This window comes from Euprymna scolopes, chromosome 46 (genome assembly GCF_053919585.1).
Source record: "Euprymna scolopes isolate OS-2025 chromosome 46, ASM5391958v1, whole genome shotgun sequence".
NCBI classification, from domain to species: Eukaryota; Metazoa; Mollusca; class Cephalopoda; order Sepiida; family Sepiolidae; genus Euprymna; species Euprymna scolopes.
Window position 1 is genome coordinate 2,607,967 of NC_136527.1, and position 15,968 is coordinate 2,623,934.

At 35.8% G+C, this 15,968-nt stretch overlaps 68 non-coding genes across 68 annotated transcripts; all 68 read left to right on the forward strand.

Moving 5' to 3' along the window:
- The first annotated feature begins 2 nt into the window (after nt 1-2).
- On the forward strand, nt 3-75 carry Trnav-uac (transfer RNA valine (anticodon UAC)). The gene has a single exon. It is a non-coding gene; the product is annotated as a tRNA-Val (tRNA).
- Nucleotides 76-404: 329 nt separating this feature from the next.
- Trnav-uac (transfer RNA valine (anticodon UAC)) lies at nt 405-477 on the forward strand. The gene has a single exon. It is a non-coding gene; the product is annotated as a tRNA-Val (tRNA).
- A 329-nt stretch (nt 478-806) lies between these two features.
- On the forward strand, nt 807-879 carry Trnav-uac (transfer RNA valine (anticodon UAC)). The gene has a single exon. It is a non-coding gene; the product is annotated as a tRNA-Val (tRNA).
- Nucleotides 880-1,007: 128 nt separating this feature from the next.
- Trnav-uac (transfer RNA valine (anticodon UAC)) lies at nt 1,008-1,080 on the forward strand. The gene has a single exon. It is a non-coding gene; the product is annotated as a tRNA-Val (tRNA).
- Nucleotides 1,081-1,208: 128 nt separating this feature from the next.
- Nucleotides 1,209-1,281, forward strand: Trnav-uac (transfer RNA valine (anticodon UAC)). Its single transcript has one exon. It is a non-coding gene; the product is annotated as a tRNA-Val (tRNA).
- A 128-nt stretch (nt 1,282-1,409) lies between these two features.
- Trnav-uac (transfer RNA valine (anticodon UAC)) lies at nt 1,410-1,482 on the forward strand. Its single transcript has one exon. It is a non-coding gene; the product is annotated as a tRNA-Val (tRNA).
- Nucleotides 1,483-1,811: 329 nt separating this feature from the next.
- Nucleotides 1,812-1,884, forward strand: Trnav-uac (transfer RNA valine (anticodon UAC)). Its single transcript has one exon. It is a non-coding gene; the product is annotated as a tRNA-Val (tRNA).
- Nucleotides 1,885-2,012: 128 nt separating this feature from the next.
- Trnav-uac (transfer RNA valine (anticodon UAC)) lies at nt 2,013-2,085 on the forward strand. Its single transcript has one exon. It is a non-coding gene; the product is annotated as a tRNA-Val (tRNA).
- A 128-nt stretch (nt 2,086-2,213) lies between these two features.
- Trnav-aac (transfer RNA valine (anticodon AAC)) lies at nt 2,214-2,286 on the forward strand. Its single transcript has one exon. It is a non-coding gene; the product is annotated as a tRNA-Val (tRNA).
- A 128-nt stretch (nt 2,287-2,414) lies between these two features.
- Nucleotides 2,415-2,487, forward strand: Trnav-uac (transfer RNA valine (anticodon UAC)). Its single transcript has one exon. It is a non-coding gene; the product is annotated as a tRNA-Val (tRNA).
- A 329-nt stretch (nt 2,488-2,816) lies between these two features.
- Trnav-uac (transfer RNA valine (anticodon UAC)) lies at nt 2,817-2,889 on the forward strand. The gene has a single exon. It is a non-coding gene; the product is annotated as a tRNA-Val (tRNA).
- Nucleotides 2,890-3,017: 128 nt separating this feature from the next.
- On the forward strand, nt 3,018-3,090 carry Trnav-uac (transfer RNA valine (anticodon UAC)). Its single transcript has one exon. It is a non-coding gene; the product is annotated as a tRNA-Val (tRNA).
- A 128-nt stretch (nt 3,091-3,218) lies between these two features.
- On the forward strand, nt 3,219-3,291 carry Trnav-uac (transfer RNA valine (anticodon UAC)). Its single transcript has one exon. It is a non-coding gene; the product is annotated as a tRNA-Val (tRNA).
- Nucleotides 3,292-3,419: 128 nt separating this feature from the next.
- Trnav-uac (transfer RNA valine (anticodon UAC)) lies at nt 3,420-3,492 on the forward strand. The gene has a single exon. It is a non-coding gene; the product is annotated as a tRNA-Val (tRNA).
- A 128-nt stretch (nt 3,493-3,620) lies between these two features.
- On the forward strand, nt 3,621-3,693 carry Trnav-uac (transfer RNA valine (anticodon UAC)). Its single transcript has one exon. It is a non-coding gene; the product is annotated as a tRNA-Val (tRNA).
- Nucleotides 3,694-4,021: 328 nt separating this feature from the next.
- Nucleotides 4,022-4,094, forward strand: Trnav-uac (transfer RNA valine (anticodon UAC)). Its single transcript has one exon. It is a non-coding gene; the product is annotated as a tRNA-Val (tRNA).
- Nucleotides 4,095-4,222: 128 nt separating this feature from the next.
- Nucleotides 4,223-4,295, forward strand: Trnav-uac (transfer RNA valine (anticodon UAC)). Its single transcript has one exon. It is a non-coding gene; the product is annotated as a tRNA-Val (tRNA).
- Nucleotides 4,296-4,423: 128 nt separating this feature from the next.
- On the forward strand, nt 4,424-4,496 carry Trnav-uac (transfer RNA valine (anticodon UAC)). The gene has a single exon. It is a non-coding gene; the product is annotated as a tRNA-Val (tRNA).
- A 128-nt stretch (nt 4,497-4,624) lies between these two features.
- Nucleotides 4,625-4,697, forward strand: Trnav-uac (transfer RNA valine (anticodon UAC)). Its single transcript has one exon. It is a non-coding gene; the product is annotated as a tRNA-Val (tRNA).
- Nucleotides 4,698-4,825: 128 nt separating this feature from the next.
- Trnav-uac (transfer RNA valine (anticodon UAC)) lies at nt 4,826-4,898 on the forward strand. Its single transcript has one exon. It is a non-coding gene; the product is annotated as a tRNA-Val (tRNA).
- A 128-nt stretch (nt 4,899-5,026) lies between these two features.
- On the forward strand, nt 5,027-5,099 carry Trnav-uac (transfer RNA valine (anticodon UAC)). The gene has a single exon. It is a non-coding gene; the product is annotated as a tRNA-Val (tRNA).
- A 128-nt stretch (nt 5,100-5,227) lies between these two features.
- On the forward strand, nt 5,228-5,300 carry Trnav-uac (transfer RNA valine (anticodon UAC)). The gene has a single exon. It is a non-coding gene; the product is annotated as a tRNA-Val (tRNA).
- Nucleotides 5,301-5,428: 128 nt separating this feature from the next.
- Trnav-uac (transfer RNA valine (anticodon UAC)) lies at nt 5,429-5,501 on the forward strand. The gene has a single exon. It is a non-coding gene; the product is annotated as a tRNA-Val (tRNA).
- Nucleotides 5,502-5,629: 128 nt separating this feature from the next.
- Nucleotides 5,630-5,702, forward strand: Trnav-uac (transfer RNA valine (anticodon UAC)). The gene has a single exon. It is a non-coding gene; the product is annotated as a tRNA-Val (tRNA).
- Nucleotides 5,703-5,830: 128 nt separating this feature from the next.
- On the forward strand, nt 5,831-5,903 carry Trnav-uac (transfer RNA valine (anticodon UAC)). Its single transcript has one exon. It is a non-coding gene; the product is annotated as a tRNA-Val (tRNA).
- A 128-nt stretch (nt 5,904-6,031) lies between these two features.
- Trnav-uac (transfer RNA valine (anticodon UAC)) lies at nt 6,032-6,104 on the forward strand. The gene has a single exon. It is a non-coding gene; the product is annotated as a tRNA-Val (tRNA).
- Nucleotides 6,105-6,634: 530 nt separating this feature from the next.
- On the forward strand, nt 6,635-6,707 carry Trnav-uac (transfer RNA valine (anticodon UAC)). Its single transcript has one exon. It is a non-coding gene; the product is annotated as a tRNA-Val (tRNA).
- Nucleotides 6,708-7,036: 329 nt separating this feature from the next.
- Trnav-uac (transfer RNA valine (anticodon UAC)) lies at nt 7,037-7,109 on the forward strand. Its single transcript has one exon. It is a non-coding gene; the product is annotated as a tRNA-Val (tRNA).
- Nucleotides 7,110-7,237: 128 nt separating this feature from the next.
- On the forward strand, nt 7,238-7,310 carry Trnav-uac (transfer RNA valine (anticodon UAC)). Its single transcript has one exon. It is a non-coding gene; the product is annotated as a tRNA-Val (tRNA).
- A 128-nt stretch (nt 7,311-7,438) lies between these two features.
- Nucleotides 7,439-7,511, forward strand: Trnav-uac (transfer RNA valine (anticodon UAC)). Its single transcript has one exon. It is a non-coding gene; the product is annotated as a tRNA-Val (tRNA).
- A 329-nt stretch (nt 7,512-7,840) lies between these two features.
- Nucleotides 7,841-7,913, forward strand: Trnav-uac (transfer RNA valine (anticodon UAC)). Its single transcript has one exon. It is a non-coding gene; the product is annotated as a tRNA-Val (tRNA).
- A 128-nt stretch (nt 7,914-8,041) lies between these two features.
- On the forward strand, nt 8,042-8,114 carry Trnav-uac (transfer RNA valine (anticodon UAC)). Its single transcript has one exon. It is a non-coding gene; the product is annotated as a tRNA-Val (tRNA).
- A 128-nt stretch (nt 8,115-8,242) lies between these two features.
- Nucleotides 8,243-8,315, forward strand: Trnav-uac (transfer RNA valine (anticodon UAC)). The gene has a single exon. It is a non-coding gene; the product is annotated as a tRNA-Val (tRNA).
- A 128-nt stretch (nt 8,316-8,443) lies between these two features.
- Trnav-uac (transfer RNA valine (anticodon UAC)) lies at nt 8,444-8,516 on the forward strand. The gene has a single exon. It is a non-coding gene; the product is annotated as a tRNA-Val (tRNA).
- Nucleotides 8,517-8,845: 329 nt separating this feature from the next.
- Trnav-uac (transfer RNA valine (anticodon UAC)) lies at nt 8,846-8,918 on the forward strand. Its single transcript has one exon. It is a non-coding gene; the product is annotated as a tRNA-Val (tRNA).
- A 128-nt stretch (nt 8,919-9,046) lies between these two features.
- On the forward strand, nt 9,047-9,119 carry Trnav-uac (transfer RNA valine (anticodon UAC)). Its single transcript has one exon. It is a non-coding gene; the product is annotated as a tRNA-Val (tRNA).
- Nucleotides 9,120-9,247: 128 nt separating this feature from the next.
- On the forward strand, nt 9,248-9,320 carry Trnav-uac (transfer RNA valine (anticodon UAC)). Its single transcript has one exon. It is a non-coding gene; the product is annotated as a tRNA-Val (tRNA).
- Nucleotides 9,321-9,649: 329 nt separating this feature from the next.
- Trnav-uac (transfer RNA valine (anticodon UAC)) lies at nt 9,650-9,722 on the forward strand. Its single transcript has one exon. It is a non-coding gene; the product is annotated as a tRNA-Val (tRNA).
- A 128-nt stretch (nt 9,723-9,850) lies between these two features.
- Trnav-uac (transfer RNA valine (anticodon UAC)) lies at nt 9,851-9,923 on the forward strand. The gene has a single exon. It is a non-coding gene; the product is annotated as a tRNA-Val (tRNA).
- Nucleotides 9,924-10,051: 128 nt separating this feature from the next.
- Trnav-uac (transfer RNA valine (anticodon UAC)) lies at nt 10,052-10,124 on the forward strand. The gene has a single exon. It is a non-coding gene; the product is annotated as a tRNA-Val (tRNA).
- Nucleotides 10,125-10,252: 128 nt separating this feature from the next.
- Trnav-uac (transfer RNA valine (anticodon UAC)) lies at nt 10,253-10,325 on the forward strand. The gene has a single exon. It is a non-coding gene; the product is annotated as a tRNA-Val (tRNA).
- A 128-nt stretch (nt 10,326-10,453) lies between these two features.
- Nucleotides 10,454-10,526, forward strand: Trnav-uac (transfer RNA valine (anticodon UAC)). Its single transcript has one exon. It is a non-coding gene; the product is annotated as a tRNA-Val (tRNA).
- A 128-nt stretch (nt 10,527-10,654) lies between these two features.
- Trnav-uac (transfer RNA valine (anticodon UAC)) lies at nt 10,655-10,727 on the forward strand. The gene has a single exon. It is a non-coding gene; the product is annotated as a tRNA-Val (tRNA).
- Nucleotides 10,728-11,056: 329 nt separating this feature from the next.
- Nucleotides 11,057-11,129, forward strand: Trnav-uac (transfer RNA valine (anticodon UAC)). The gene has a single exon. It is a non-coding gene; the product is annotated as a tRNA-Val (tRNA).
- Nucleotides 11,130-11,257: 128 nt separating this feature from the next.
- On the forward strand, nt 11,258-11,330 carry Trnav-uac (transfer RNA valine (anticodon UAC)). The gene has a single exon. It is a non-coding gene; the product is annotated as a tRNA-Val (tRNA).
- Nucleotides 11,331-11,458: 128 nt separating this feature from the next.
- Nucleotides 11,459-11,531, forward strand: Trnav-uac (transfer RNA valine (anticodon UAC)). The gene has a single exon. It is a non-coding gene; the product is annotated as a tRNA-Val (tRNA).
- A 128-nt stretch (nt 11,532-11,659) lies between these two features.
- On the forward strand, nt 11,660-11,732 carry Trnav-uac (transfer RNA valine (anticodon UAC)). Its single transcript has one exon. It is a non-coding gene; the product is annotated as a tRNA-Val (tRNA).
- Nucleotides 11,733-11,860: 128 nt separating this feature from the next.
- On the forward strand, nt 11,861-11,933 carry Trnav-uac (transfer RNA valine (anticodon UAC)). Its single transcript has one exon. It is a non-coding gene; the product is annotated as a tRNA-Val (tRNA).
- Nucleotides 11,934-12,061: 128 nt separating this feature from the next.
- On the forward strand, nt 12,062-12,134 carry Trnav-uac (transfer RNA valine (anticodon UAC)). Its single transcript has one exon. It is a non-coding gene; the product is annotated as a tRNA-Val (tRNA).
- A 128-nt stretch (nt 12,135-12,262) lies between these two features.
- On the forward strand, nt 12,263-12,335 carry Trnav-uac (transfer RNA valine (anticodon UAC)). The gene has a single exon. It is a non-coding gene; the product is annotated as a tRNA-Val (tRNA).
- Nucleotides 12,336-12,463: 128 nt separating this feature from the next.
- Trnav-uac (transfer RNA valine (anticodon UAC)) lies at nt 12,464-12,536 on the forward strand. Its single transcript has one exon. It is a non-coding gene; the product is annotated as a tRNA-Val (tRNA).
- A 128-nt stretch (nt 12,537-12,664) lies between these two features.
- Trnav-uac (transfer RNA valine (anticodon UAC)) lies at nt 12,665-12,737 on the forward strand. The gene has a single exon. It is a non-coding gene; the product is annotated as a tRNA-Val (tRNA).
- Nucleotides 12,738-12,865: 128 nt separating this feature from the next.
- Trnav-uac (transfer RNA valine (anticodon UAC)) lies at nt 12,866-12,938 on the forward strand. Its single transcript has one exon. It is a non-coding gene; the product is annotated as a tRNA-Val (tRNA).
- Nucleotides 12,939-13,066: 128 nt separating this feature from the next.
- On the forward strand, nt 13,067-13,139 carry Trnav-uac (transfer RNA valine (anticodon UAC)). Its single transcript has one exon. It is a non-coding gene; the product is annotated as a tRNA-Val (tRNA).
- A 128-nt stretch (nt 13,140-13,267) lies between these two features.
- On the forward strand, nt 13,268-13,340 carry Trnav-uac (transfer RNA valine (anticodon UAC)). Its single transcript has one exon. It is a non-coding gene; the product is annotated as a tRNA-Val (tRNA).
- Nucleotides 13,341-13,468: 128 nt separating this feature from the next.
- On the forward strand, nt 13,469-13,539 carry Trnav-uac (transfer RNA valine (anticodon UAC)). Its single transcript has one exon. It is a non-coding gene; the product is annotated as a tRNA-Val (tRNA).
- A 128-nt stretch (nt 13,540-13,667) lies between these two features.
- On the forward strand, nt 13,668-13,740 carry Trnav-uac (transfer RNA valine (anticodon UAC)). Its single transcript has one exon. It is a non-coding gene; the product is annotated as a tRNA-Val (tRNA).
- A 128-nt stretch (nt 13,741-13,868) lies between these two features.
- On the forward strand, nt 13,869-13,941 carry Trnav-uac (transfer RNA valine (anticodon UAC)). Its single transcript has one exon. It is a non-coding gene; the product is annotated as a tRNA-Val (tRNA).
- A 128-nt stretch (nt 13,942-14,069) lies between these two features.
- Trnav-uac (transfer RNA valine (anticodon UAC)) lies at nt 14,070-14,142 on the forward strand. The gene has a single exon. It is a non-coding gene; the product is annotated as a tRNA-Val (tRNA).
- Nucleotides 14,143-14,270: 128 nt separating this feature from the next.
- Trnav-uac (transfer RNA valine (anticodon UAC)) lies at nt 14,271-14,343 on the forward strand. Its single transcript has one exon. It is a non-coding gene; the product is annotated as a tRNA-Val (tRNA).
- A 128-nt stretch (nt 14,344-14,471) lies between these two features.
- Trnav-uac (transfer RNA valine (anticodon UAC)) lies at nt 14,472-14,544 on the forward strand. Its single transcript has one exon. It is a non-coding gene; the product is annotated as a tRNA-Val (tRNA).
- A 128-nt stretch (nt 14,545-14,672) lies between these two features.
- Trnav-uac (transfer RNA valine (anticodon UAC)) lies at nt 14,673-14,745 on the forward strand. Its single transcript has one exon. It is a non-coding gene; the product is annotated as a tRNA-Val (tRNA).
- Nucleotides 14,746-14,873: 128 nt separating this feature from the next.
- On the forward strand, nt 14,874-14,946 carry Trnav-uac (transfer RNA valine (anticodon UAC)). Its single transcript has one exon. It is a non-coding gene; the product is annotated as a tRNA-Val (tRNA).
- A 128-nt stretch (nt 14,947-15,074) lies between these two features.
- Nucleotides 15,075-15,147, forward strand: Trnav-uac (transfer RNA valine (anticodon UAC)). The gene has a single exon. It is a non-coding gene; the product is annotated as a tRNA-Val (tRNA).
- Nucleotides 15,148-15,275: 128 nt separating this feature from the next.
- Trnav-uac (transfer RNA valine (anticodon UAC)) lies at nt 15,276-15,348 on the forward strand. The gene has a single exon. It is a non-coding gene; the product is annotated as a tRNA-Val (tRNA).
- A 128-nt stretch (nt 15,349-15,476) lies between these two features.
- On the forward strand, nt 15,477-15,549 carry Trnav-uac (transfer RNA valine (anticodon UAC)). Its single transcript has one exon. It is a non-coding gene; the product is annotated as a tRNA-Val (tRNA).
- A 128-nt stretch (nt 15,550-15,677) lies between these two features.
- On the forward strand, nt 15,678-15,750 carry Trnav-uac (transfer RNA valine (anticodon UAC)). Its single transcript has one exon. It is a non-coding gene; the product is annotated as a tRNA-Val (tRNA).
- A 128-nt stretch (nt 15,751-15,878) lies between these two features.
- On the forward strand, nt 15,879-15,951 carry Trnav-uac (transfer RNA valine (anticodon UAC)). The gene has a single exon. It is a non-coding gene; the product is annotated as a tRNA-Val (tRNA).
- The last annotated feature ends 17 nt before the right edge of the window (nt 15,952-15,968 follow it).

A 15,968-nucleotide genomic window follows, 5' to 3' on the forward strand; every position in this document is an offset into this window, starting at 1 on the left:
ACGGTTCTGTGGTGTAGTGGTTTTCACATCTGCTTTACACACAGAAAGTCGCGAGTTCGAACCTCGCCGGAACCTATGCTTTTGTCTTTATCTTAACTGTTACATTGAAAAAATACCAAAATTTCTTTGGAAGTCATTACTGTTCCATTGTTTTGGATACAAATTCATCAACTTGTATATAAAACTCTCTATACCTTGGTAACGGTTCTGTGGTGTAGTGGGTATCACATCTGCTTTACACGCAGAAAGTCGCGGGGTCGAACCTCGCCGGAACCTATGCTTTTATCTTTATCTAAACTGTTACATTGAAAAAATACCCAAATTTCTTTGGAAATCATTACCTTTCCATTGTTTTGGATACAAATTAATCAACTTTTATATAAAACTCTCTATACCTTGGTAACGGTTCTGTGGTGTAGTGGTTATCACATCTGCTTTACACGCAGAAAGTCGCGAGTTCGAACCTCGCCGGAACCTATGCTTTTATCTTTATCTTAACTGTTTCATTGAAAAAATACCAAAATTTCTTTGGAAATCATTACCTTTCCATTGTTTTGGATACAAATTAATCAACTTTTAGATAACACTCTCTACACCTTGGTAACGGTTCTGTGGTGTAGTGGTTATCACATCTGCTTAACACGCAGAAAGTAGCTAGTTCGAACCTCGCCGGAACCTATGCTTTTATCTTTATCTAAACTGTTACATTGAAAAAATACCCAAATTTCTTTGGAAATCATTACCTTTCCATTGTTTTGGATACAAATTAATCAACTTTTGGATAAAACTCTCTATACCTTGGTAACGGTTCTGTGGTGTAGTGGTTATCACATCTGCTTTACACGCAGAAAGTCGCGAGTTCGAACCTCGCCGGAACCTATGCTTTTATCTTTATCTAAACTGTTACATTGAAAAAATACCAAAATTTCTTTGGAAATCATTACCTTTCCATTGTTTTGGATACAAACTAATCAACTTTTAGATAAAACTCTCTATACCTTGGTAACGGTTCTGTGGTGTAGTGGTTATCACATCTGCTTTACACGCTGAAAGTCGCGAGTTCGAACCTCGCCGGAACCTATGCTTTTATCTTTATCTAAACTGTTACATTGAAAAAATACCCAAATTTCTTTGGAAATCATTACCTTTCCATTGTTTTGGATACAAATTAATCAACTTTTAGATAAAACTCTCTATACCTTGGTAACGGTTCTGTGGTGTAGTGGTTATCACATCTGCTTTACACGCAGAAAGTCGCGAGTTCGAACCTCGCCGGAACCTATGCTTTTATCTTTATCTAAACTGTTACATTGAAAAAATACCCAAATTTCTTTGGGAATCATTACCTTTCCATTGTTTTGGATACAAATTAATCAACTTTTAGATAAAACTCTCTATACCTTGGTTACGGTTCTGTGGTGTAGTGGTTATCACATCTGCTTTACACGCAGAAAGTCGCGAGTTCGAATCTCGCCGGAACCTATGCTTTTATCTTTATCTAAACTGTTACATTGAAAAAATACCCAAATTTCTTTGGAAATCATTACCTTTCCATTGTTTTGGATACAAATTAATCAACTTTTAGATAAAACTCTCTATACCTTGGTAACGGTTCTGTGGTGTAGTGGTTATGACATCTGTTTTACACGCAGAAAGTCGCTAGTTCGAACCTCGCCGGAACCTATGCTTTTATCTTTATCTAAACTGTTACATTGAAAAAATACCCAAATTTCTTTGGAAATAATTACCGTTCCATTGTTTTGGATACAAATTAATAAACTTTTATATAAAACTCTCTATATCTTGGTAACGGTTCTGTGGTGTAGTGGTTATCACATCTGCTTTACACGCAGAAAATCGCGAGTTCGAACCTCGCCGGAACCTATGCTTTTATCTTTATCTAAACTGTTACATTGAAAAAATACCCAAATTTCTATGGAAATCATTACCTTTCCATTGTTTTGGATACAAACTAATCAACTTTTAGATAAAACTCTCTATACCTTGGTAACGGTTCTGTGGTGTAGTGGTTATCACATCTGCTTTACACGCAGAAAGTCGCTAGTTCGAACCTCGCCGGAACCTATGCTTTTATCTTTATCTTTACTGTTTCATTGAAAAAATACAAAAATTTCTTTGGAAATAATTACCGTTCCATTGTTTTGGATATAAATTCATCAACTTTTGGATAAAACTCTCTACACCTTGGTAACGGTTCTGTGGTGTAGTGGTTATCACATCTGCTTAACACGCAGAAAGTCGCTAGTTCGAACCTCGCCGGAACCTATGCTTTTATCTTTATCTAAACTGTTACATTGAAAAAATACCCAAATTTCTTTGGAAATCATTACCTTTCCATTGCTTTGGATACAAATTCATCAACTTTTATATAAAACTCTCTATACCTTGGTAACGGTTCTGTGGTGTAGTGGTTATCACATCTGCTTTACACGCAGAAAGTCGCGAGTTCGAACCTCGCCGGAACCTATGCTTTTATCTTTATCTTAACTGTTTCATTAAAAAAATACCCAAATTTCTTTGGAAATAATTACCGTTCCATTGTTTTGGATACAAATTAATAAACTTTTATATAAAACTCTCTATATCTTGGTAACGGTTCTGTGGTGTAGTGGTTATCACATCTGCTTTACACGCAGAAAATCGCGGGTTCGAATCTCGACGGAACCTATGCTTTTATCTTTATCTAAACTGTTACATTGAAAAAATACCCAAATTTCTTTAGAAATCATTACCTTTCCATTGTTTTGGATACAAATTAATCAACTTTTAGATAAAACTCTATATACCTTGGTAACAGTTCTGTGGTGTAGTAGTTATCACATCTGCTTTACACGCAGAAAGTCGCGAGTTCGAACCTCGCCGGAACCTATGCTTTTATCTTTATCTTTACTGTTTCATTAAAATAATACCCAAATTTCTTTGGAAATAATTACCGTTCCATTGTTTTGGATACAAATTCATCAACTTTTATATAAAACTCTCTATACCTTGGTAACGGTTCTGTGGTGTAGTAGTTAGCACATCTGCTTTACACGCAGAAAGTCGCGAGTTCGAACCTCGCCGGAACCTATGCTTTTATCTTTATCTAAACTGTTACATTGAAAAAATACCCAAATTTCTTTGGAAATCATTACCTTTCCATTGTTTTGGATACAAATTAATCAACTTTTGGATAAAACTCTCTATACCTTGGTAACGGTTCTGTGGTGTAGTGGTTATGACATCTGCTTTACACGCAGAAAGTCGCGAGTTCGAACCTCGCCGGAACCTATGCTTTTATCTTTATCTAAACTGTTACATTGAAAAAATACCCAAATTTCTTTGGAAATCATTACCTTTCCATTGTTTTGGATACAAACTAATCAACTTTTAGATAAAACTCTCTATACCTCGGTAACGGTTCTGTGGTGTAGTGGTTATCACATCTGCTTTACACGCTGAAAGTCGCGAGTTCGAACCTCGCCGGAACCTATGCTTTTATCTTTATCTAAACTGTTACATTGAAAAAATACCAAAATTTCTTTGGAAATCATTACCTTTCCATTGTTTTGGATACAAATTAATCAACTTTTAGATAAAACTCTCTATACCTTGGTAACGGTTCTGTGGTGTAGTGGTTATCACATCTGCTTTACACGCAGAAAGTCGCGAGTTCGAACCTCGCCGGAACCTATGCTTTTATCTTTATCTAAACTGTTACATTGAAAAAATACCCAAATTTCTTTGGGAATCATTACCTTTCCATTGTTTTGGATACAAATTAATCAACTTTTAGATAAAACTCTCTATACCTTGGTAACGGCTCTGTGGTGTAGTGGTTATCACATCTGCTTTACACGCAGAAAGTCGCGAGTGTAATCTCGCCGGAACCTATGCTTTTATCTTTATCTAAACTGTTACATTGAAAAAATACCCAAATTTCTTTGGAAATCATTACCTTTCCATTGTTTTGGATACAAATTAATCAACTTTTATATAAAACTCTCTATACCTTGGTAACGGTTCTGTGGTGTAGTGGTTATGACATCTGCTTTACACGCAGAAAGTCGCGAGTTCGAACCTCGCCGGAACCTATGCTTTTATCTTTATCTTAACTGTTTCATTAAAAAAATACCCAAATTTCTTTGGAAATAATTACCGTTCCATTGTTTTGGATACAAATTCATCAACTTTTATATAAAACTCTCTATACCTTGGTAACGGTTCTGTGGTGTAGTGGTTATCACATCTGCTTTACACGCAGAACGTCGCGAGTTCGAACCTCGCCGGAACCTATGCTTTTATCTTTATCTAAACTGTTACATTGAAAAAATACCCAAATTTCTTTGGAAATCATTACCTTTCCATTGTTTTGGATACAAATTAATCAACTTTTAGATAAAACTCTCTATACCTTGGTAACGGTTCTGTGGTGTAGTGGTTATCACATCTGCTTTACACGCAGAAAGTCGCGAGTTCGAACCTCGCCGGAACTTATGCTTTTATCTTTATCTAAACTGTTACATTGAAAAAATACCCAAATTTCTATGGAAATCATTACCTTTCCATTGTTTTGGATACAAACTAATCAACTTTTAGATAAAACTCTCTATACCTTGGTAACGGTTCTGTGGTGTAGTGGTTATCACATCTGCTTTACACGCAGAAAGTCGCGAGTTCGAACCTCGCCGGAACTTATGCTTTTATCTTTATCTTAACTGTTTCATTAAAAAAATACCCAAATTTCTTTGGAAATAATTACCTTTCCATTGTTTTGGATACAAATTCATCAACTTTTATATAAAACTCTCTATACCTTGGTAACGGTTCTGTGGTGTAGTAGTTATCACATCTGCTTTACACGCAGAACGTCGCGAGTTCGGACCTCGCCGGAACCTATGCTTTTATCTTTATCTAAACTGTTACATTGAAAAAATACCCAAATTTCTTTGGAAATGATTACCTTTCCATTGTTTTGGATACAAATTAATCAACTTTTAGATAAAACTCTCTATACCTTGGTAACGGTTCTGTGGTGTAGTGGTTATCACATCTGCTTTACACGCAGAAAGTCGCGAGTTCGAATCTCGCCGGAACCTATGCTTTTATCTTTATTCAAACTGTTACATTGAAAAAATACCAAAATTTCTTTGGGAGTCATTACCTTTCCGTTGTTTTGGATACAAATTAATCAACTTTTAGATAAAACTCTCTATACCTTGGTAACGGTTCTGTGGTGTAGTAGTTATCACATCTGCTTTACACGCAAAAAGTCGCGAGTTCGAACCTCGCCGGAACCTATGCTTTTATCTTTATCTTAACTGTTTCATTAAAAAAATACCCAAATTTCTTTGGAAATAATTACCGTTCCATTGTTTTGGATACAAATTCATCAACTTTTATATAAAACTCTCTATACCTTGGTAACGGTTCTGTGGTGTAGTGGTTATCACATCTGCTTTACACGCAGAAAGTCGCGAGTTCGAACCTCGCCGGAACCTATGCTTTCCTCTTTATCTAAACTGTTACATTGAAAAAATACCCAAATTTCTTTGGAAATCATTACCTTTCCATTGTTTTGGATACAAATTAATCAACTTTTAGATAAAACTCTCTATTCCTTGGTAACGGTTCTGTGGTGTAGTGGTTATCACATCTGCTTTACACGCAGAAAGTCGCGAGTTCGAATCTCGCCGGAACCTATGCTTTTATCTGTATCTTAACTGTTACATTGAAAAAATACCCAAATTTCTTTGGAAATCATTACCTTTCCATTGTTTTGGATACAAATTAATCAACTTTTAGATAAAACTCTTTATACCTTGGTAACGGTTCTGTGGTATAGTGGTTATCACATCTGCTTTACACGCAGAAAGTCGCGAGTTCGGACCTCGCCGGAACCTATGCTTTTATCTTTATATTAACTGTTTCATTGAAAAAATACCCAAATTTCTTTGGCTATCATTACCTTTCCATTGCTTTGGATACAAATTAATCAACTTTTAGATAAAACTCTCTATACCTTGGTAACGGTTCTGTGGTGTAGTGGTTATCACATCTGCTTTACACGCAGAAAGTCGCGAGTTCGAACCTCGCCGGAACCTATGCTTTTATACTTATCTAAACTGTTACATTGAAAAAATACCCAAATTTCTTTGGAAATCATTACCTTTCCATTGTTTTGGATACAAATTAATCAACTTTTAGATAAAACTCTCTATACCTTGGTAACGGTTCGGTGGTGTAGTTGTTATCACATCTGCTTTACACGCAGAAAGTCGCGAGTTCGAACTTCGCCGGAACCTATGCTTTTATCTTTATCTTAACTGTTACATTGAAAAAATACCCAAATTTCTTTGGAAATCATTACCTTTCCATTGTTTTGGATACAAATTAATCAACTTTTAGATAAAACTCTCTATACCTTGGTAACGGTTCTGTGGTATAGTGGTTTTCACATCTGCTTTACACGCAGAAAGTCGCGAGTTCGGACCTCGCCGGAACCTATGCTTTTATCTTTATATTAACTGTTTCATTGAAAAAATACCCAAATTTCTTTGGCTATCATTACCGTTCCATTGTTTTGGATACAAATTAATCAACTTTTAGATAAAGCTCTCTATACCTTGGTAACGGTTCTGTGGTGTAGTTGTTATCACATCTGCTTTACACGCAGAAAGTCGCGAGTTCGAACCTCGCCGGAACCTATGCTTTTATCTTTATCTAAACTGTTACATTGAAAAAATGCCAAAATTTCTTTGGAAATCATTACCTTTCCATTGTTTTGGATACAAATTAATCAACTTTTATATAAAACTCTCTACACCTTGGTAACGGTTCTGTGGTGTAGTGGTTATCACATCTGCTTTACACGCAGAAAGTCGGTAGTTCGAACCTCGCCGGAACCTATGCTTTTATCTTTATCTAAACTGTTACATTGAAAAAATACCCAAATTTCTTTGGAAATCATTACCTTTCCATTGTTTTGGATACAAATTAATCAACTTTAAGATAAAACTCTCTATACCTTTGTAACGGTTCTGTGGTGTAGTGGTTATCACATCTGCTTTACGCGCAGAAAGTCGCGAGTTCGAACCTCGCCGGAACCTATGCTTTCCTCTTTATCTTAACTGTTTCATTAAAAAAATACCCAAATTTCTTTGGAAATCATTACCTTTCCATTGTTTTGGATACAAATTCATCAACTTTTATATAAAACTCTCTATACCTTGGTAACGGTTCTGTGGTGTAGTGGTTATCACATCTGCTTTACACGCAGAACGTCGCGAGTTCGAACCTCGCCGGAACCTATGCTTTTATCTTTATCTAAACTGTTACATTGAAAAAATACCCAAATTTCTTTGGAAATCATTACCTTTCCATTGTTTTGGATACAAATTAATCAACTTTTAGATAAAACTCTCTATACCTTGGTAACGGTTCTGTGGTGTAGTGGTTATCACATCTGCTTTACACGCAGAAAGTCGCGAGTTCGAATCTCGCCGGAACCTATGCTTTTATCTTTATCTAAACTGTTACATTGAAAAAATACCCAAATTTCTTTGGGAATGATTACCTTTCCATTGTTTTGGATACAAATTAATCAACTTTTAGATAAAACTCTCTATACCTTGGTAACGGTTCTGTGGTGTAGTAGTTATCACATCTGCTTTACACGCGAAAAGTCGCGAGTTCGAACCTCGCCGGAACCTATGCTTTTATCTTTATCTTAACTGTTTCATTAAAAAAATACCCAAATTTCTTTGGAAATAATTACCTTTCCATTGTTTTGGATACAAATTCATCAACTTTTATATAAAACTCTCTATACCTTGGTAACGGTTCTGTGGTGTAGTGGTTATCACATCTGCTTTACACGCAGACAGTCGCGAGTTCGAACCTCGCCGGAACCTATGCTTTTATCTTTATCTAAACTGTTACATTGAAAAAATACCCAAATTTCTTTGGAAATCATTACCTTTCCATTGATTTGGATACAAATTAATCAACTTTTAGATAAAACTCTCTAAACCTTGGTAACGGTTCTGTGGTGTAGTAGTTATCACATCTGCTTTACACGCAGAAAGTCGCGAGTTCGAACCTCGCCGGAACCTATGCTTTTATCTTTATCTTAACTGTTTCATTAAAAAAATACCCAAATTTCTTTGGAAATAATTACCGTTCCATTGTTTTGGATACAAATTCATCAACTTTTATATAAAACTCTCTATACCTTGGTAACGGTTCTGTGGTGTAGTGGTTATCACATCTGCTTTACACGCAGAAAGTCGCGAGTTCGAACCTCGCCGGAACCTATGCTTTTATCTTTATCTAAACTGTTACATTGAAAAAATACCCAAATTTCTTTGGAAATCATTACCTTTCCATTGTTTTGGATACAAATTAATCAACTTTTGGAAAAAACTCTCTATACCTTGGTAACTGTTCTGTGGTGTAGTGGTTATCACATCTGCTTTACACGCAGAAAGTCGCGAGTTCGAACCTCGCCGGAACCTATGCTTTTATCTTTATCTAAACTGTTACATTGAAAAAATACCCAAATTTCTATGGAAATCATTACCTTTCCATTGTTTTGGATACAAACTAATCAACTTTTAGATAAAACTCTCTATACCTTGGTAACGGTTCGGTGGTGTAGTCGTTATCAAATCTGCTTTACACGCTGAAAGTCGCGAGTTCGAACCTCGCCGGAACCTATGCTTTTATCTTTATCTAAACTGTTACATTGAAAAAATACCAAAATTTTTTTGGAAATCATTACCTTTCCATTGTTTTGGATACAAATTAATCAACTTTTAGATAAAACTCTCTATACCTTGGTAACGGTTCTGTGGTGTAGTGGTTATCACATCTGCTTTACACGCAGAAAGTCGCGAGTTCGAACCTCGCCGGAACCTATGCTTTTATCTTTATCTTAACTGTTTCATTAAAAAAATACCCAAATTTCTTTGGAAATAATTACCTTTCCATTGTTTTGGATACAAATTCATCAACTTTTATATAAAACTCTCTATACCTTGGTAACGGTTCTGTGGTGTAGTAGTTATCACATCTGCTTTACACGCAGAACGTCGCGAGTTCGAACCTCGCCGGAACCTATGCTTTTATCTTTATCTAAACTGTTACATTGAAAAAATACCCAAATTTCTTTGGAAATGATTACCTTTCCATTGTTTAGGATACAAATTAATCAACTTTTAGATAAAACTCTCTATACCTTGGTAACGGTTCTGTGGTGTAGTGGTTATCACATCTGCTTTACACGCAGAAAGTCGCGAGTTCGAATCTCGCCGGAACCTATGCTTTTATCTTTATTCAAAATGTTACATTGAAAAAATACCAAAATTTCTTTGGAAATCATTAAATTTCCATTGTTTTGGATACAAATTAATCAACTTTTAGATAAAACTCTCTATACCTTGGTAACGGTTCTGTGGTGTAGTAGTTATCACATCTGCTTTACACGCAAAAAGTCGCGAGTTAGAACCTCGCCGGAACCTATGCTTTTATCTTTATCTTAACTGTTTCATTAAAAAAATACCCAAATTTCTTTGGAAATAATTACCGTTCCATTGTTTTGGATACAAATTCATCAACTTTTATATAAAACTCTCTATACCTTGGTAACGGTTCTGTGGTGTAGTGGTTATCACATCTGCTTTACACGCAGAAAGTCGCGAGTTCGAACCTCGCCGGAACCTATGCTTTTATCTTTATCTAAACTGTTACATTGAAAAAATACCCAAATTTCTTTGGAAATCATTACCTTTCCATTGTTTTGGATACAAATTAATCAACTTTTAGATACAACACTCTATACCTTGGTAACGGTTCTGTGGTGTAGTGGTTATCACATCTGCTTTACACGCAGAAAGTCGCGAGTTCGAATCTCGCCGGAACCTATGCTTTTATCTTTATCTTAACTGTTACATTGAAAAAATACCCAAATTTCTTTGGAAATCATTACCTTTCCATTGTTTTGGATACAAATTAATCAACTTTTAGATAAAACTCTTTATACCTTGGTAACGGTTCTGTGGTATAGTGGTTATCACATCTGCTTTACACGCAGAAAGTCGCGAGTTCGGACCTCGCCGGAACCTATGCTTTTATCTTTATATTAACTGTTTCATTGAAAAAATACCCAAATTTCTTTGGCAATCATTACCGTTCCATTGTTTTGGATACAAATTAATCAACTTTTATATAAAACTCTCTACACCTTGGTAACGGTTCTGTGGTGTAGTGGTTATCACATCTGCTTTACACGCAGAAAGTCGCGAGTTCGAACCTCGCCGGAACCTATGCTTTTATCTTTATCTAAACTGTTACATTGAAAAAATACCCAAATTTCTTTGGAAATCATTACCTTTCCATTGTTTTGGATACAAATTAATCAACTTTTAGATAAAACTCTCTATACCTTGGTAACGGTTCTGTGGTGTAGTGTTTATCACATCTACCTTACGCGCAGAAAGTCGCGAGTTCGAACCTCGCCGGAACCTATGGTTTCCTCTTTATCTAAACTGTTACATTGAAAAAATACCCAAATTTCTTTGGAAATCATTACCTTTCCATTGTTTTGGATACAAATTAATCAACTTTTATATAAAACTCTCTATACCTTGGTAACGGTTCTGTGGTGTAGTGGTTATCACATCTGCTTTACACGCAGAAAGTCGCGAGTTCGAACCTCGCCGGAACCTATGCTTTTATACTTATCTAAACTGTTACATCGAAAAAATACCCAAATTTCTTTAGAAATCATTACCTTTCCATTGTTTTGGATACAAATTAATCAACTTTTAGATAAAACTCTCTATACCTTGGTAACGGTTCTGTGGTGTAGTGGTTATCACATCTGCTTTACACGCAGAAAGTCGTTAGATCGAACCTCGCCGGAACCTATGCTTTTATCTTTATCTAAACTGTTACATTGAAAAAATGCCAAAATTTCTTTGGAAATCATTACCTTTCCATTGTTTTGGATACAAATTAATCAACTTTTAGATAAAACTCTCTATACCTTGGTAACGGTTCTGTGGTGTAGTGGTTATCAAATCTGCTTTACACGCAGGAAGTCGCGAGTTCGAACCTCGCCAGAACCTATGCTTTTATCTTTATCTAAACTGTTACATTGAAAAGATACCCAAATTTCTTTGGAAATCATTACCTTTCCATTGTTTTGGATACAAATTAATCAACTTTTAGATAAAACTCTCTATACCTTGGTAACGGTTCTGTGCTGTAGTGGTTATCACATCTGCTTTACACGCAGAAAGTCGCGAGTTCGAACCTCGCCGGAACCTATGCTTTTATCTTTATCTAAACTGTTACATTGAAAAAATACCCAAATTTCTTTGGAAATCATTACCTTTCCATTGTTTTGGATACAAATTAATCAACTTTTAGATAAAACTCTCTATACCTTGGTAACGGTTCTGTGGTGTAGTGGTTATCACATCTGCTTTACACGCAGAAAGTCGCGAGTTCGAACCTCGCCGGAACCTATGCTTTTATCTTTATCTTAACTGTTTCATTGAAAAAATACCCAAATTTCTTTGGCTATCATTACCGTTCCATTGTTTTGGATACAAATTAATCAACTTTTAGATAAAGCTCTCTATACCTTGGTAACGGTTCTGTGGTGGAGTGGTTATCACATCTGCTTTACACGCAGAAAGTCGCGAGTTCGAACCTCGCCGGAACCTATGCTTTTATCTTTATCTAAACTGTTACATTGAAAAAATGCCAAAATTTCTTTGGAAATCATTACCTTTCCATTGTTTTGGATACAAATTAATCAACTTTTATATAAAACTCTCTACACCTTGGTAACGGTTCTGTGGTGTAGTGGTTATCACATCTGCTTTACACGCAGAAAGTCGCGAGTTCGAACCTCGCCGGAACCTATGCTTTTATCTTTATCTAAACTGTTACATTGAAAAAATACCCAAATTTCTTTGGAAATCATTACTTTTCCATTGTTTTGGATACAAATTAATCAACTTTTAGATAAAACTCTCTATACCTTTGTAACGGTTCTGTGGTGTAGTGGTTATCACATCTGCTTTACGCGCAGAAAGTCGCGAGTTCGAACCTCGCCGGAACCTATGCTTTCCTCTTTATCTAAACTGTTACATTGAAAAAATACCAAAATTTCTTTGGAAATCATTACCTTTCCATTGTTTTGGATACAAATTAATCAAATTTTATATAAAACTCTCTATACCTTGGTAACGGTTCTGTGGTGTAGTGGTTATCACATTTGCTTTACACGCAGAAAGTCGCGAGTTCGAACCTCGCCGGAACCTATGCTTTCCTCTTTATCTAAACTGTTACATTGAAAAAATACCAAAATTTCTTTGGAAATCATTACCTTTCCATTGTTTTGGATACAAATTAATCAACTTTTATATAAAACTCTCTATACCTTGGTAACGGTTCTGTGGTGTAGTGGTTATCACATCTGCTTTACACGCAGAAAGTCGCGAGTTCGAACCTCGCCGGAACCTATGCTTTTATCTTTATCTAAACTGTTACATTGAAAAAATAGCAAAATTTCTTGGGAAATCATTACCTTTCCATTGTTTTGGATACAAATTAATCAACTTTTAGATAAAACTCTCTATACCTTTGTAACGGTTCTGTGGTGTAGTGGTTATCACATCTGCTTTACGCGCAGAAAGTCGCGAGCTCGAACCTCGCCGGAACCTATGCTTTCCTCTTTATCTAAACTGTTACATTGAAAAAATACCAAAATTTCTTTGGAAATCATTACCTTTCCATTGTTTTGGATACAAATTAATCAACTTTTATATAAAACTCTCTATACCTTGGTAACGGTTCTGTGGTGTAGTGGTTATCACATCTGCTTTACACGCAGAAAGTCGCGAGGTCGAACCTCGCCGGAACCTATGCTTTTATCTTTATCTAAACTGTTACATTGAAAAAATGCCAAAATTTCTTTGGAAATCATTACCTTTCCATTGTTTTGGATACAAATTCATCAACTTTTAGATAAAACTCTCTACACCTTGGTAGCGGTTCTGTGGTGTAGTGGTTATCACATCTGCTTTACACGCAGAAAGTCGCGAGTTCGAACCTCGCCGGAACCTATGCTTTTATCTTTATCTAAACTGTTACATTGAAAAAATGCCAAAATTTCTTTGGAAATCATTACCTTTCCATTGTTTTGGATACAAATTAATCAACTTTTAGATAAAACTCTCTACACCTTGGTAACGGTTCTGTGGTGTAGTGGTTATGACATCTGCTTTACACGCAGAAAGTCGCGAGTTCGAACCTCGCCGGAACTTTTGCTTTTATCTTTATCTAAACTGTTACATTGAAAGAATACCCAAATTTCTTTGGAAATCATTACCTTTCCATTGTTTTGGATACAAATTAATCAAGTTTTAGATAAAACTCTCTATACCTTGGAAACGGTTGTGGTGTAGTGGTTATCACATCTGCTTTACGCGCAGAAAGTCGCGAGTTCGAACCTCGCCGGAACCTATGCTTTCCTCTTTATCTTAACTGTTACATTGAAAAAATACCCAAATTTCTTTGGAAATCATTACCTTTCCATTGTTTTGGATACAAATTAATCAACTTTTATATAAAACTCTCTATACCTTGGTAACGGTTCTGTGGTGTAGTGGTTATCACATCTGCTTTACACGCAGAAAGTCGCGAGTTCGAACCTCGCCGGAACCTATGCTTTTATCTTTATCTAAACTGTTACATTGAAAAAATACCCAAATTTCTTTGGAAATCATTACCTTTCAATTGTTTTTGATACAAATTAATCAACTTTTAGATAAAACTCTCTACACCTTGGTAACGGTTCTGTGGTGTAGTGGTTATCACATCTGCTTTACACGCAGAACGTCGCGAGTTCGAACCTCGCCGGAACCTATGCTTTTATACTTATCTAAACTGTTACATTGAAAAAATACCCAAATTTCTTTGGAAATCATTACCTTTCCATTGTTTTGGATACAAATTAATCAACTTTTAGATAAAACTCTCTATACCTTGGTAACGGTTCTGTGGTGTAGTGGTTATCACATCTGCTTTACACGCAGAAAGTCGCGAGTTCGAACCTCGCCGGAACCTATGCTTCTATCTTTATCTAAACTGTTACATTGAAAAAATACCCAAATTTCTTTGGAAATCATTACCTTTCCATTGTTTTGGATACAAATTAATCAACTTTTAGATAAAACTCTCTATACCTTGGTAACGGTTCTGTGGTGTAGTGGTTATCAAATCTGCTTTACACGCAGGAAGTCGCGAGTTCGAACCTCGCCAGAACCTATGCTTTTATCTCTATCTGAACTGTTACATTGAAAAAATACCCAAATTTCTTTGGAAATCATTACCTTTCCATTGTTTTGGATACAAATTAATCAACTTTTAGATAAAACTCTCTATACCTTGGTAACGGTTCTGTGGTGTAGTGGTTATCACATCTGCTTTACACGCAGAAAGTCGCGAGTTCGAACCTCGCCGGAACCTCTGCTTTTATCTTTATCTAAACTGTTACATTGAAAAAATACCCAAATTTCTTTGGAAATCATTAGCTTTCCTTTGTTTTTGATACAAATTCATCAACTTTTTGATAAAACTCTCTACACCTTGGTAGCGGTTCTGTGGTGTAGTGGTTATCACATCTGCTTTACACGCAGAAAGTCGCGAGTTCGAACCTCGCCGGAACCTATGCTTTTATCTTTATCTAAACTGTTACATTGAAAAAATACCCAAATTTCTTTGGAAATCATTACCTTTCCATTGTTTTGGATACAAATTAATCAACTTTTAGATAAAACTCTCTATACCTTTGTAACGGTTCTGTGGTGTAGTGGTTATCAAATCTGCTTTACACGCAGAAAGTCGCGAGTTCGAACCTCGCCGGAACCTATGCTTTTATCTTTATCTAAACTGTTACATTGAAAAAATACCCAAATTTCTTTGGAAATCATTACCTTTCCATTGTTTTGGATACAAATTAATCAACTTTTAGATAAAACTCTCTCCACCTTGGTAACGGTTCTGTGGTGTAGTGGTTATCACATCTGCTTTACACGCAGAAAGTCGCGAGTTCGAACCTCGCCGGAACCTATGCTTTTATCTTTATCTAAACTGTTACATTGAAAAAATAACCAAATTTCTTTGGAAATCATTACCTTTCCATTGTTTTGGATAAAAATTAATCAACTTCTTGAAAAAACTCTCTACACCTTGGTAACGGTTCTGTGGTGTAGTGGTTATCACATCTGCTTTACACGCAGAAAGTCGCGAGTTCGAACCTCGCCGGAACCTATGCTTTTATCTTTATATTAACTGTTTCATTGAAAAAATACCCAAATTTCTTTGGAAATCATTACCTTTCCATTGTTTTGGATACAAATTCATCAACTTTTAGATAAAACTCTCTATATCTTGGTAACGGTTCTGTGGTGTAGTGGTTATCACATCTGCTTTACACGCAGAAAGTCGCGAGTTCGAACCTCGCCGGAAACTATGCTTTTATCTTTATCTAAACTGTTACATTGAAAAAATACCCAAATTTCTTTGGAAATCATTACCTTTCCATTGTTTTGGATACAAATTAATCAACTTTTATATAAAACTCTCTATACCTTGGTAACGGTTCTGTGGTGTAGTGGTTATCACATCTGCTTTACACGCAGAAAGTCGCGAGTTCGAACCTCGCCGGAAACTATGCTTTTATCTTTATCTAAACTGTTACATTGAAAAAATACCCAAATTTCTTTGGAAATCATTACCTTTCCATTGTTTTGGATACAAATTAATCAACTTTTAGATAAAACTCTCTATACCTTGGTAACGGTTCTGTGGTGTAGTGGTTATCACATCTGCTTTACACGCAGAAAGTCGCGAGTTCGAACCTCGCCGGAACCTATGCTTTTATCTTTATC